The sequence below is a fragment of the Bubalus bubalis genome, chromosome 6 (assembly GCF_019923935.1).
Source record: "Bubalus bubalis isolate 160015118507 breed Murrah chromosome 6, NDDB_SH_1, whole genome shotgun sequence".
In the NCBI taxonomy this organism is placed as follows: Eukaryota; Metazoa; Chordata; class Mammalia; order Artiodactyla; family Bovidae; genus Bubalus; species Bubalus bubalis.
Window position 1 is genome coordinate 53,846,099 of NC_059162.1, and position 14,931 is coordinate 53,861,029.

General features: G+C 41.7%; 1 protein-coding gene across 4 annotated transcripts in view; it reads right to left on the bottom strand.

The window, feature by feature from the left end:
- LRRC8B (leucine rich repeat containing 8 VRAC subunit B) overlaps positions 1-14,485 on the bottom strand; it is an 80,125-nt gene extending 65,640 nt beyond the window's left edge. For 3 of the 4 annotated variants that reach the window (XM_006063366.4, XM_025288312.3, XM_044944724.2), the window contains exon 1: positions 14,092-14,484. The gene's annotated coding sequence lies outside the window, so the exon portion shown is untranslated. Of the gene's footprint in view, positions 1-14,091 lie in introns of all 4 variants that reach the window. The other variant, XM_006063367.4, reaches the window with a different exon arrangement.
- Between the last annotated feature and the right edge of the window lie 446 nt (positions 14,486-14,931).

Below are 14,931 nucleotides of genomic sequence, written 5' to 3' on the forward strand. Positions count from 1 at the left end.
CGCCTTCATGCTACAATGCAACAGAAAAACAGAATGTTCATCTTTGTTAGCTCCAAATTTGATTCATGTCCTATGACTTTATATACTAAAGCACTGTGCTAAATTATTTCCCTTGTACATAAAACACAGACATAAAATATGAGCAATGTAAAACTTAAAACATAATTTTAAAAAATTTAGAAATAACTGTCCAGAAGATGGAACTGATTAACTGGAATATTTTATTTAATCTTTGGGTATTTCATTAGGGGTGTCCAAGAATCTGATACATGAAGATGTATTAAAGAATGATCATGTATGCAGAAGGTTTAAAGGGAAGCCCAAGAGGGAGGGGATACATGTATACTTACAGCTGATTCACACTGTTGTATGGAAGAAACCAACACACACTGGAAAGCAATCATCCTCCAGTTAAAAATAAAAGTAAATACCTGTGGGCAGCTTCTCCCAGATTTTATGGAAGATACTAGTTTCCACAATGCAGGGAAAATATTTAATTGTAATTCTAAAACAAGCAAAATAAGTACACATTAGTTTAACCTCTTATTTTAAAAAATTCAAACAGATGGGACCAAATACTGCAAGCTATCAGTAATTAAGATAAATCTGTATTCACTTTTTAAAAAATGTCTAATACAGGCTAAGCATCTTGAAGGCAGGAAAACCTAGGCTGGCAAATCTCTAATGTGAGGTAAAGCTGAACAATGCTAACTCAGGTAATAGGACTGATGACTGGTAAACCTTAAAACCAGTTCATGATTCCCTCCCATGTAATATGCTTCAGATTTGTCTTTTGCAGTGCGGTGACTCTATGGCATTAATTTCTGTACCACATCCCCCCCACAAGCCCCCCTTACTCTTTGCTCACCTTCATGACTCTGGGTAAAGAAAGGTCTGGGGAAGAGGAGAACAATGGGAAAAGCAGGGCCTGAATCAGCTCATAACCCCAGTGCCCCCTCCCAGTTGGGTTGGTCCAGTTCTACCACCAATAAAGAACAAGCCTGAAAAAAACCTAGATCCCTTTTTAGCACTGTGAACCATGTAGGAGATGCTTATTACATCCGCTTTGTTCTCCATTTCTATGGTGCCCATCACCATAGTAACAAGGCACACAGATGGAAAAGTAGGCTACAAATACCCAGAAATGGAGGTGGGGATGGAGAATATGGAAGAAAGGGCTTTTCACTGGTTAAGAGAGGAGAGGATACAATTCTTCTATCAACATAACATTAAGGGGAACTTCTAATGGAAAAAAGTAGGTTTTCCTTGTCTTTAAGAGAGCAACAATAGAAAGCAGCCTAAAATTTCAGTAAGTATCAGTGTTTTGTAGGAGGTGGAGTTGGTAAGTTTTGAAGGTTTTAAAAGTCAGATGTATTTTATTAGAAAATCTTGCATGCAAATCAAAACCTTTACACAGCATCCAATTTTGAAAATTACACACTCATTCCAATTACTACTTAAATTTTTTGGTTATTTCGTAGTACTAAAGGTTGAGACATCTGTGACGGAAGTGTGGCTGGGAAGATAAGTTGACACAAGGAATATTTTCCTGAAACTGACAAGTTTATCTTTGAAGTTTTTGTATAAAATGTCCAAAGGGGAAACATCGAGTAGGTTGGTGAGGGTGACTGTTGTGTCACCCTAGGAAGTCACTATGCCTGTTGAAACTGGGACAAGGCCTTTCCCACCACCCATCCCTCTGGTGTCTGTACACAGACCTTCAAAGGTGCTGCCAGTCCCTATCAGGTCTGTAAGAAAATCTTCCCACTCCAAGATCTCCATTTTTGTTTTTTCCTTTTCTGCTACCAGCCTGAGTTCTCCTCATTGAAAATTTTCTAAGACATTTGGAATACTTGGGATATTATTTATGTTGTTATGGGTCAGGAAATAGGAAAAGGAGCTATGCTTAGCCACATAAGCTACTTGGGGAGGTTTTCTACATAAATAAAAGCAGTACACACACACACACACACACACACACACACACACACACATAAAGCAGGAGACACTTCATGGACTAAATTGAAAGAGTTGAACAATCTAGCAACTTTGTTGTTGTTCAGTCACTCAGTTGTGTCTGACTCTTTGTGACCCCAAGGATTGTAGCTTGCCAGGCTCCTCTGTAATGGGATTTCCCAGGCAAAAATACTGGAGTGGGTTGCCATTTCCTTCTCCTGGGGATCTTCCTGACTCAGGGATCAAACCCAAGTCTCCTGCATCTCTTGCATTGCAGGCAGATTCTTTAATGCTAAGCCACCAGGGAAGCCAACCAGTTGTGACACTGGATGATTTTCACTTTGCTTTTTTCAACCTTACTGTCTTATTAGTAAAAAGAAAAACAGAACAGAAATAATGAACTTGAAGTGTTGTAAGGATGATTTCAAGGCATGTTAAAATGTTATGCATATGTGTTGTATTATTCTGGGAAAGACCCTCAAGGATACCTACAGTATAAAAAAGTTAAAAATAGATACTCGTTAAGATCAATACTGTATGTCAGATTTGCATATCTTCTATTTTCCCTCCTCTAGGATGTACACTCCATGCAAAGAAACGTTTGTTTGTTTTTTTTTTCAAAGAAACGTTTTTTATGTTTTCTTCATTTTTGGATTTATCCCCAGGGCTGAGGTGATGCCTGGCAATATTAAGTGCCCCCAAAAATACTGAATAATTTTTTTTAATACATAAAATGAAGAAAAGCAGATTCAAAATTCAAATACACCTTTTTTCTTTTTAAAAAAGCTGAGGGCTTGCTAAGAACAATGTATTCTACTAAGCATTTGTGAGCATATTTATCTTAATTTTTATATGACCACTTTACAGCAAGTTTTCCAATCTTTAGAGCCTTCTATAAAATGATTCTGGGAAAAGGAAGCAGCCAATATACATAAAAAAGTTGCTTTATCAGGTACCAGATCTGCAGCTAGCATGTGGAGTGTGCTGAGACAAGCCACATATCCCCTTATAAACCCAGTATGCATATTTGCATCATGGGAATAATACTTGACCTGTCTTCCACAAGTTATCAGGAGAATAAATGTGAGTATAAATGCTTTAGTATTTTAGAAGCAACATCAAAAAATATAGTAATGCAGTGGGGGCTCTGTAAGTGTTTCGGGAGAGATTTGCTACAAACTAGGGGGAGAAGGCAAGGGCACAGTGGACCTCTGAACAGTGTCTTTACATACATGGTGTTGAGAGCATCTAGGATCAAGAGGACCCCAGGAAAGACTTCTTAATCAATGGGATGATGGCCAGGCTCAACTCCTCTCCCTTCAGAATGCATTAATCTGCAAAGAAAAAAAATGTCCTAAACCTAGCTTGGGACCAAACCTTTTGGCATGTAATTCATAACCTCCTCTTTGGAAAAAAAAAAAAAAAAACCACAAACCCTAGTATTCCTGATAAAACGCTGCAAAAAAATTTTTTTTCAATGGGACTAATTAGAAATCAGTCACCTACTGACCTATGTGACTGTCAGTCAAGCATCTGTTCATCTTTACCAACACTCCATCTGTATCTAGTCTACCTAACAATGGGTATAAAAAGTATTTCTAAATATTCTAGCAGAGTTTGAGTATACTTATTAAAATGGATAATTTTAATTCCATTACTATGGTATCAAATTAGCTTCCATCAAGTCTTTTTAAAACAGTGATTCGCTCTATGTTCTTTCCCTATTGAATATTCCTGTCCACCATGAAGAAATTTTTATATTGGCTTATTAGGGGCATTTTCCCTTAGAGTTGATAGCTAACTTGACAGGGAAAAGTTTTCTTCAGCACCCAATCAATTGATCTACAAAGTGAGGTATGGGATTTGGAGGGCCTTTTGTCTTCAGAAGAAGGGGTAATCTGGTAGAATCTACTTTCAGATCACCAATTAACTGCTGTCTAAAAGTATCTGTTTCTGGGACTTCCCTGACTGCCCAGTGGTGAAGACTCTGTGCTTCCACTGCAGGAGGCACAGGTTCAATCTCTGTTCTGGGAACAAAGAGCCTGAGCATGCCTCGCAGCATAGCCAAAAAATAAAGTATCGGAGAAGGAAATGGCAACCCACCCCAGTGTTCTTGCCTGGAGAACCACAGGGACAGGGGAGACTGGTGGGCTGCCGTCTCTGGGGTCGCACAGAGTCAGACACGACTGAAGCAACTTAGCAGCAGCAACAACAGCAGGCCCATTGAGAGTTTTGAAGATCTCCCAGGCCCATTGAGAGTCAGTTTCAACACCCCCCAAACCCAGAGGGTGCCATCTCAGGTCAAGACAGTTCTGCTGAAGAAGTCCTTTCCTGGCCCCCACCTTCCCTAAAAAAAACTCCCGTGTGGGAACTGGGGGCGGATTTGCCTTTCTAATTGCAGGCCCAATTAGAGGCCCAATGGGAGAAAAGACACTTTAACTTCAAGTTTAGAGTTCTCATTATTACACAAGAATGGATTTTTTAATTCCTGCGGTGAAACTGGTTTTTGTGTATGTATGCATATGTGTGTGACCAAGGGTAACTGGAAGACTCTTATTATCTATGAACAAGTGGAAAAAACTCTAGGTCTGCCAGAGATTGTGTCTAAGGGGAGAGAAGGAATTAGCCCACCAAGTGAGTCTGATCAGGCAAATAAAATTGCTTTATGATTATGCTCTATCAAAAAAAAAAAAAGTATCTATTTCAGAACACCTGATGTCCAGTTGGTTCCTTCTGGTCATCTCCCTTTTTCCATTTTCATAGTCATCCTCTCCCCACACTCCATAAGAAAGGCAAACCTTTCATTTCTCAGGAGTCTGCTTATGGTACACTGCCTTGGGGAGTAAAAATCTCCAGGTCCCAAGTTGAGGGTCATTTGAGATAACTGTAGGGTTATAGATGTTAAGAAAGTAAATGACTTTGAAGACTGAAACATCCTTTTGGGAGTTAAGGAAAAGTATCCATTTCTCTGCTTCAAACAACACTGGAGGGAGATATAACCAAGTCAGACAGCAGAACATGGAAAATCATTTTTGTGATCAATTACTAAGCAATTTTGGCATACACCTCAGAAGTTTAAAAAATAGAGTAGAATTATGCTGCCTTCATTTTCATATACATATGGGAAAGTGTCTTAAGCATTTACATTTAAAAAGAAAACTTGATTATGAAGCCTATCTTATCTTAGCAATATGAAATACTTACTTATGCATGAATATTTTTTAAGTCCCAAGCATCTCATCAAGAAGTTATTTCCCATAATATTTTACCTAGGCTTAATAATTATTTATCAAAATTCTAATATACTTGTTCTGGTCAACTGTGTATTATTCAAAATCATAAAAACTCAATCCAAATGAAATTTTATGTAACATTTAGAGCCTTAGAGTCACAAGAACTTCAAAAAATATGTTGTGTGTGTATGTGTGTTACAAGAGTATGATAAGGAATTCAATTAAAGATTTTCAAACATAAGTGTTACATGGGGAGTAACTATGTAAAATTTCCAGCTTTTCTAAACAAGCTTGTTTTTGTGTTTTTTAAATGGATGGCATGGTAGATAAAAAATCATTTTAGTATTTAACTTACACTGGGTACATTAGAAAAAAATGTCTTTCTAAATCAATATTTATATATCACAGGTGCCATCTTTTACAACTATAAAAAAATTTAGAATAAACTTTTAAAACACATGAAGAGGGAGATAGTGTTTCAAAATCCTTTTAGGGGGTACTGGATGAAAAACATTCAGATACTTTGTTCTAAACTGCCTGTAAACCAAGAACTTGTGCTGACCATCTAAAATTCTGACTTCTGATAGAATGATAAAGCCAGAGTTAATTTAGAAAAGTTCCAAGAGCTGACTCAAGCCTGTCCTGCAAATGGCCAAATCCAGAACTCTGAACACAATAAATGTTCAGTAAACACTAGCTCACTAACAAAATATTTGGGTCATTCAATTGATACCTACTACCAGCATATACAGGATAATCCTTCTTCCTACTTCTAACCTTCAAGGAGATCTTTCAAAGTTTCAAATACCAGTCAGAAGAATGTTATTGAAACAAAGGCCTGGACTAGATAATAAGTATACTGAGTTTTATTGCCTAATTCTTTCCCAGATATCAATTTACATGCCAAGTATAATGCCTGGCTCAGGAAGCTCAATCAGAGGATGAACAAAATAATCGTTATAGGAAGTGTACAAGGCTCTGAGGTAGCACAGAGAAGGGAATCAGGATCTCTTGGAAGTGGTAGGCAGAGGGAAGGGTCTGGAATGGTCTTCCAGAAAAAGTATGCTTGAACTGACTCCTGAAACATGAGCAAGTGACAAGGGGATATGACCACCACAGATAGAGAAAAGGCGAAAAAAGGGGGTGGGGCATGGAGTGGAGCCATCTGGCTACCTCCTACCTTCCTCCTTGCACTGCAAACAGTTTAGGATGCCTGGTGCTTGAGCTGTGACTGCATGCTGTATCCACAGTGCATGCGTTGGTGATTTAGAAATGATGAGGGGTGAAAGGTGAAACCAGAGACCTGAAGAAGCAGGCAGAGGAAGACTACACTATATGGCTCTCCAAGGCATTTGGACTTGATGTTTTGACAAAGTAAGTCATTAAAGGATTATTAAACCAGGCAATGGTGGTATGAAATTTACCTTTCATAATCATTATTTTCCTCTTGTGTGCACAACGAATTGAGGGGGGAGGTGGGTAGAAGACTGGAAAGACTACAAACTGAACTACTGGTTGCAGGCAATAAGCAGCGGGCCTGGAAAAGACTCAAGGCAGTCAAGAAGCTGTGAAGGAAGGGTGCTGACGGGAGGGACCTGAGGGATGCGGCCTCTGGACAAACTGGTTACCAGAATGTATAGAGCAGTTTAACAGGGAACAAAGCAAAGAGAAGCCCAGAACGAGTTCTAAGTATTTAGGGCTATATAATTGGGTAAATGGTATTACTGTTCGCAAAAATATGAAATCTAAAGATGAACAGCAAGTTTGGGGTGGGGAGAGTATCTTTGGTATACATTAACTCCAGCTCCTCATTGTTCTGTGAGGCAGGTAGCACAGATGCTATTATTCCCATTTTATGTTCAAAGGGCTAATTTTTTTGCCCCAAACCACATGTAGCAGTCTGGGGAGTTTTACTACATACCAGGCTTAAGAGCAGGTATACTAGGGAGACAAGATCCTTGCTTTCACAGAACTTATATTCTGGTAGGGACAAGCCAGCAAACAATAAACCAAAGCCTGAAAGACTACAATGAGGGCAGGCAGATGTATTTTATCCGAGGTGATCAGGGAAAGGATCCCTGAGATCACTGAAGCCAACTATTCATTGAAAAGGAAGCAGTTACACAGACTCATAAGGGAAGGGGGTCCAGGCAATGGAGAAGTCCCTGGTGTAGTAACAAGGCTGGCATGTCCTGAGGGAGGAATTCCAACTACCAGGCTAGTGGTTAGCCAGAGGAAGTCCCAGCTCCAAAGGCATTCCTGAGAGGGTGAAGTTAAAAGGCTTGCGGCCCCTTAGGGCAGTGCTAGCAGAGCATAAATTCTCTGGGAACCTGCCCACCAAGCACAGCACTGCACATCTAGAAACTGCATCATGACTCACACATACTTTTCAAAGACAAGTCACTGGCTCGGTTGCCTATCTGGGCATTGAATCAGGGGCCAAGAACCAACTCAGTTTTGCCTAGAGAGATGAACTTTAAAGTTTTTAGAGGGACAAAATTCATCATAAATGTTATCTGCTCAGAGCAAGACACAACCTGAAGTCCAATGGCAGGCAGCTCTGCCATGCAGGCTCAGTCATGCCTTAACATGTTACGTGAGAGCAGAGCCTCCCAGACACTCTCCAAGGCCCTCAAAGGGATGAGAGATGCAACACTTCTCCCAAAGGATGCCCCCATGAGCTCAGCTGGAAAGGACAGGGAAAAATGGTATGCCATTGTCAAGGTGCTAAGCTGGGTCCTACCTATGCAAGCCTGAAAGCCTTGGAGAGATGGGATGCTGGGCAGCCTGTGGGCCCTGAGATGGGCCATCCCAAGCTCAGTAATGCAGCCCACTCTCCAGAAAACACTGCCTTTGCCTCCCCGCCTGTGGTCACCATCCACTGCTGCTTTGTGGGTTACCTATTCGTCTGTCAACCTGTCCAGCCAAAGGTCTTCAAATTCCACTCACTAAGGGTGATGCAGATCAATCCTCTGACCCTCTCAAAAGACCCTATTTTACTGCCTATTTTCTCAGATGCATCTGCTTGGTGTATCAAAAATAAAAAAGGTATCTGAATTTAAAGCTTGTCACTAAAGCATAAATAAATTATAAAAGAATTAAATTATTCCTGAATTATGTAGTCCCTTCCAGAGACTCACATGGAGAAGTTATATATTATGTACACGTATTTTAATGATGGCTCCAAATGATATGCCTTCTTTGGTATGGTGTTGGGAACCTGTGGGACACTCTGATCTGTGCTCGGACCATGCTCATCTCATGACAGAGCTCATTTCAAACCACACTCCCACAACACCTCTTTGCTTCCAAGCACTGGCTGACTTTTTCCTAAAGACACCATTCAACTTCTGACCATAAGATATTTGCATATACTTTCATAGCACCTGTACATCTCCTTCCTGACCATGTTAAGTGGCAATTTTTTTCATTTATTTGCAGGGATTGATTCTCCTGTCTCCCCTAGTACCTTGCAACCCCCACGGTGGCAGGGACCATGTACATTTTTGCTTACTGCTGTGTCCCTAGAACCTGGCATAGTCATATCTGGTACACAGTAGGTGCTTAACAAACATGCTGAAAAAAAAAATACTATGACATATACTCACTGGTGGGAATGATTCTGCTTCTGAGAGTGGATCTGCCAAAATCATTCAAATCAAGGCTGAAGATGGTTAAGGCTGAGCTATTCTGGTTTTCGTTTTTTTAGAAAAGCAAAGACTTTGTAGCTATTCAAGGTTTAAACTGATTTTGGGGACAATTCTCAAAAAGTCTGACTAAAAATTTAACAACACTCATTTAGATATGTATGCTGCTGCTACTGCTAAGTCGCTTCAGTCGTGTCCGACTCTGTGCGACCCCATAGACGGCAGCCCACCAGGCTCCCCCGTCCCTGGGATTCTCCAGGCAAGAACACTGGAGTGGGTTTAGATATGTATGGAGATGACCAATTTTAAAACTTCTTTTTAATGGAATAAGAGTTCATTTTCTGAAAGGTTCACCTAGACCGGGCCAAATTTTAAAAGAAAAGCTAGCACTTTATCACACAATTTATTAGGCACTCTAAATACAATTTTTCCATACTTCTCATATCTTACCCCAGGTTTCCAGATGAGGAAACTGAAGGTGCAAGAGGCTGAGGTTACATACTAAGTAAGTGACAGAGCCAGGATTTATATCTAGCTATATTTGATTCCAAGAGCTATATCTTAAATCTTAGCCACCCTTTAAGCTAAGAAGTAGATGCTGACATTGAGTCATAATGTGTTACTTCCTCCCATGATAAGGAACCTGACTATAGTCTAGTACTATCAATTGGGGCCAGTATTTAAAATGGGATTTGGATACCAATGATGTGGTAGCAGAGAAATGCGATAATTTATGAAAAAGGAGTAAGGAGGAATATGAACTAACATTTACTGAAAGCTTGTTTTACACCAGATACTGTATTATATGCTTTCACATTAATATTTCTTTTAATCTTTTTTTTTTTTTCTTTTAATCTTAAGACTCCTGTGAGATGGGTAATAACAGTCAAGAAAAAAAGAGGTGTAGAATAACAGTGGTGTTTGACTACTCCAATATTTCTTTCCCTCTATCTTACTAAGGATGCAAAACTCCCATGTTTTAGCTGGGCTTAAGATTGTCTCAAGTAAGGACAATATTCCCTAGTCTCTATCCTAGCTGCTGCTGCTAAGTCGCTCCAGTTGTGTCCGACTGTGTGACCCCATAGATGGCAGCCCACCAGGCTCCCCTGTCCCTGGGATTCTCCAGGCAAGAACACTGAAGTGGGTTGCCATTTCCTTCTCCAATGCATGAAAGTGAAAAGCTAGATGAGGTCATATTACTCAAAGTCTGGTCAATGAGATATAATAAAAAGTGTACGACAGCCTCCAGGAAATTTCCTTAAGAGACTCTGGTCTCTTGCTTTCCCTCCCTGTCTTCTTTCCTTCCTTCCTTCTGTCTTCCTTTCTAAACTTGGAACCTAAATGTGATGGTCTAAGCTCCCCTTTGGATCACAAGATTGAGGGTCTGATTTGATGTCTGAGGTTCTAAAAGGTGGAACCAGCATAGGTCTGAAAAGATTTGCAAAATCATAATACCAGCTCTAGACTGTCTCTCTGCAAACTTTTCTTTAACGTGAAAGAGAAACAAACATTGCTTTGTTTAATTAAGCCATTGTTCTTTGTGGTCTCTGTAACTGGCAGCTAATCTTAACTAATCCAGTAACGCATCCAAAGTGATACAGTGTAGGGTTCAAATCCAGGCCCATCAATCTGCATAGCTTAAGTTCTCAGGTGGAAGCCTGAAGAATTCTTGATTATAATCTGCAATAGATCTGAGGGGTAAGTGTAAAAATGCTGAAAAAAATATGACAGAAGAAAAGAAGGATGGTTTGAATATGCTCTCAAATCTTCCTACCTGAGAGACCATCAAAGGGAATATGCTACTTGACAGTAAAGTATTTAGTCTCCATAGAGATGGGCAGAGGAAGATCTCAGTCACCTGTGTGGAGCTGGAAAGACAAGTGAAATACAAGCTTTGCAGCTGATGATGTCTCTGACAGATACTGTTGACCAAGAAGTAGGCATTGTAGAACAAAGCCCTGAAAATGGCCACAGGATGAAACAAACACAGCACAGAATTAAAGGAACCCTGAAACTGAAGAAGCAGAAGATGAAGTTCAAAGATACAGAGTCTGGAAAGAACCAAGGAGAATCACGTGACCCATATCAAGGCTTAAGGGCCAAAAAGGCAAAAGGAAAGGTCAAGGTTGAAGCTCTGACAACTCATTTTTATTCATTTCCTTTACACGCGTTCACAACAGCATTGAAGAAGTGCATTTAAATTCTGTTGCAATTGAGCAGAATCCTAAATAAGAGGAAGTCATAGAACAGGGAGCTTATTATTTCCCTTTGTTCAATTTCTAAATGAACAGCACTGATAAGAACTTAGCAGACAGATTCAGTGACTGCAGACAGGACCAATTTTATTTAAGATCAATCTTAATGATCCAGAAAAGGAAAAAATAAGTTGTTATGTCTACCAAAGACATTAGTTTAAACACCTTGTAAAAACCTGTCAAAATAAAGGTACATAGGAAGTTTAGAAAATACAGATGAGAAATAGAATGCAAGTGGGCAAAAGCAATAAAAGAAAAGGCAGCAATATGAAAACAGAGATGACAGAAATTAGAATACACTTGACAATTCATTAAAGAAACCCTACACTATAATTGGGCCTCCCAAATTCCTCATGAGTGGTCATGGGTTTGTAATGTTTGCAGAACAAGCAGTACGCCCTGGGTCAAGAAAGCAGAGGGGACACGCTATATAGAAGGCACTGGAAACCATGCCATTGAGTCTGGGGTAACAGGACAGAGCCAGCATACATTTGTTTCTGATAATACCAGAGTATGCTAGAAGGATGCTTTAAAAAAAAAAAAAAAAGAGAAAAAAAGAGACTTTTTTTTTTAAGTCTAAAAGAGAAAAAAAAAATTGGAAATTCAACTTGGGAGACACTACATGAACATCAGAGATTAGATTAAATAGGCTATTTTTATGGGCAGTTAAAAAAATCAAAAAGAAAATAAAAATATTCAGATACCATCAAAATAGATTCATAAATTACAAAAACTTGTTTATAAATAAAAATTTCAGCTCAAACAAGAATCTTTCACATATTAAAATATTTCCAACCTTCCGCACCAGAAAATAAAACAAAAAATCACAAACTTCAAGCCACTTACAGGAAAATACCCACACAGTCTAAAAAAATCTAGAGCCATAAAGTAATATTATTCAGTGCTTTAAAAAAAAAAGTTATCAAGCCATAAAAAGGAGGAAACCTAAATGCATAATATTAATTGCAAGAAGCCAATCTGCAAAGGCTTCAGACTGATTCCAGCTATTTGATATTCTGGAAAAAAAATGTGGACACAGTGAAAATATCAGTGGTTGCCAAGGGTTAGGCAGGCAGTAGGAATGAATAGGAAGATCTCAGAGGATTTTTAGGGTAGTGATGATACGATATAGGATCATACTTGATGGAATTATAATGGCAGATACACGTTGTTACACATATTGGCTAAATCCACAGAATGTATGACACCAATAGTGAACTCTAAACTATGGTCTTTGGATGATGACGTCTCAATGTAGCTTCATCTATGTATCACGTGTCTCACTCTAGTGGGAGATGTTGATAATGGGGGAGACTATGCATGAATGGGGGCAGGGGGTATATGGGAACTCTCTGCAGTTACTCTCAGTTCTGCTGTGAACCTAAAACTGCTTTAAAATATAAATTGTTAAAAAAAAAAAAAAAAACACCTTAGAAGACCTGATACCCTACTTCAGTGATATTCAATAGAACCCTTTTCATTCCGAGGCTTCAGAGGAATGAAACAGCAGTGGGGAGGGCAATGGTTTTTATAAAGCAAATCTTAACAGCTAGTCAAATGAAATCATTCTCAACGTGCGAATCTTCACGAACTAGGCTGGACGTGCTGGGACACTTTTCCAAATTAAGAAAAAAGAACAAGTTTCACATAATACAAAATTTAATTCTAACATGTAGTAAATGGATAGTAGGTATCATGACTCAACGCACGCACGGAGACAACTCTGTCCCCCTCATTACCTGAACTAAGAGTAACATCAGACATGCTAGGATGAATATTGTTAAATCACAGAGGCCCAGTCACTTGCAGGATTGGCTGTCATTTCACATTCCTTCAAGGGTGAAGCTGTTGACTAGGAAACCAGGAGTAAAAGGAAGTCACCTTGACGCTCACAAATCAAAGAGCACTTGGGGTTCTCTCAGGAGGTTTGACCTCAGCACCTGGAAGTTATTGTAATTAAATAATTACACTGCAGTTTGGTTGCTTCTGTGTACTACAACCTAACTAGGAGGTTTAGGAGACCTAAAGGTTAGGAGACCTAATAGTCTGATAAAGACACATACCATTTCCTCTTTAAAAAAAGTGAATACTGTCTATTTTAAGTTGGTAACCTATTTGCAAATTAAATTTTCATACCGGTATCTTTTTATGGATTTTTAAAAGTTTTTGGCAAGGCGAATTTATTCAAGAAAGTTTAAGGGTAGGTTTTTAAGTTCAGGTTTGACCTTTTCGGGGGGAGGTGTGAAGGGGGCTGCTGGCAGGGTCTTCCTGACGACAAAAAAAGTCTTCCACAGACGTCATCTGACTAAAGGCAACCTATGGACTTTGGGAAGTCAGCTGAGGACATAGTGATGAGCCAACACTGAGCCTCCTCCCTTCTGACCTCTCGGCACCTGCTTAGCCGCAGCCTAGGAAGGAGAAACTCAGATTCTCTCTCGAAAACGGTAGAAGTTGCTCCCTTCTCCCTCAAACAAATGAGTGCCAACACCACCATCAAACAGTAGGTGAACAACTGTATAATAGGTTTCCCAAGAGCAGAAAAATGTGTGCCAACGAACAGCACCAGGACAGGGGGCAAAGGAAAGCGACCCAAGCGCGGACGCCCTCCGGACAGGTCTGCTCACCTAGGGAGGGCGACTCCAGCCCCGGGAAACCAGAACTCGGTTCCCGCCCCGCCCCGAGGGCTCACACTCAGGTGTAGCGCCGCGATTATGGGGGAGACAGCGTCCATTCCTCCTGCCCCGAATGACCCCAGCACTCCGGAGGAGTCACGGGCATCACTCCCACTCTCCCGGAGACAAGGGAGTGGCAAAACCGCTTCTCATCTTTCCCGTCCAGCCACTTGCCCGCAGGCCCGGCTCTCAGGTGAGGCGAGAACAGGTAACCGCACCTGCTCGGCCAACCCCACCTGCTGCGTCCCCTCGCCCTGTTCTCTGCCTCCATCACCTGGGATCGGCTCCGCTCCTCCTCCGTGACCCGGGGCGTCCGGCCCCGACCTACCTGTACGCCGCCGGCCCCGGGCGCCGGCGCTCCCCACGGCGTGCGCCCCGTGCCGCTTCGGGCGCGCCGGCCGCGGCCCCGCGCCCGCACTTCCTCGGCGCCGGCTGCTGCGGGCTCAGCGGGAAGCCCCAGCGCTGCCCGGCTCACCGCCTCCAACCGGCTCCATTGTGACGCGGCGAGTTCTGCTGGCCAATCGGGGCGCGGCGGCGCGAACCGCTGACTAAGTTCGCGGGGGAAGGAGGAGGGGACTGGGTGGAGGCAGCTGGCGGAGGTGGCCGCGGCCGAGCGGCAGTGGCGGTGGAGGAGGAGTAGCGAGAGGAGAAATGGGATGCGGCTGCTTCGGTAGTTGCTCCTGCTGTTAAATTTGCAGGAGCCTTGGCCCGAGTGGTTTGCCCAGCTTAGGAACTGCGAAAACCTGTGACTCACCCCTTGCTGATGGAAACAAAGCGCAGCTGCCATCACCCAGGAGCGCGCCATGTGGCCGCCCGGCCCGCTCCGCACAGCGTCCGGTGCGCAGGCTGCAGTGCCCTGCGCCCATCGAGCTGGAGCTAGGAACGCGGAGGGCTGGTTTCAAGAGACCAGAGAGGGGCTTAGGACTGTCCAGGTGCACGTGCAAGGGGCTTTGGAAGTACAGTATTTATGTGTCGGACCAGCGCCTTCTCACGTGCACACCCAGAGTAACTTATTTACATAATGTGTTTTGAATCTTCAGGGAAGCCGGGGGTGGAGCTTGCGGGAAATCCCTTTACCTTTCCTTACGCTGCGTCCTTAGGCAGCTGGGCCGAGCCCTGTGTGGCAGTTTACAGTTGTACCAAACTAAGCGGCTTAAGTTAAGATGCT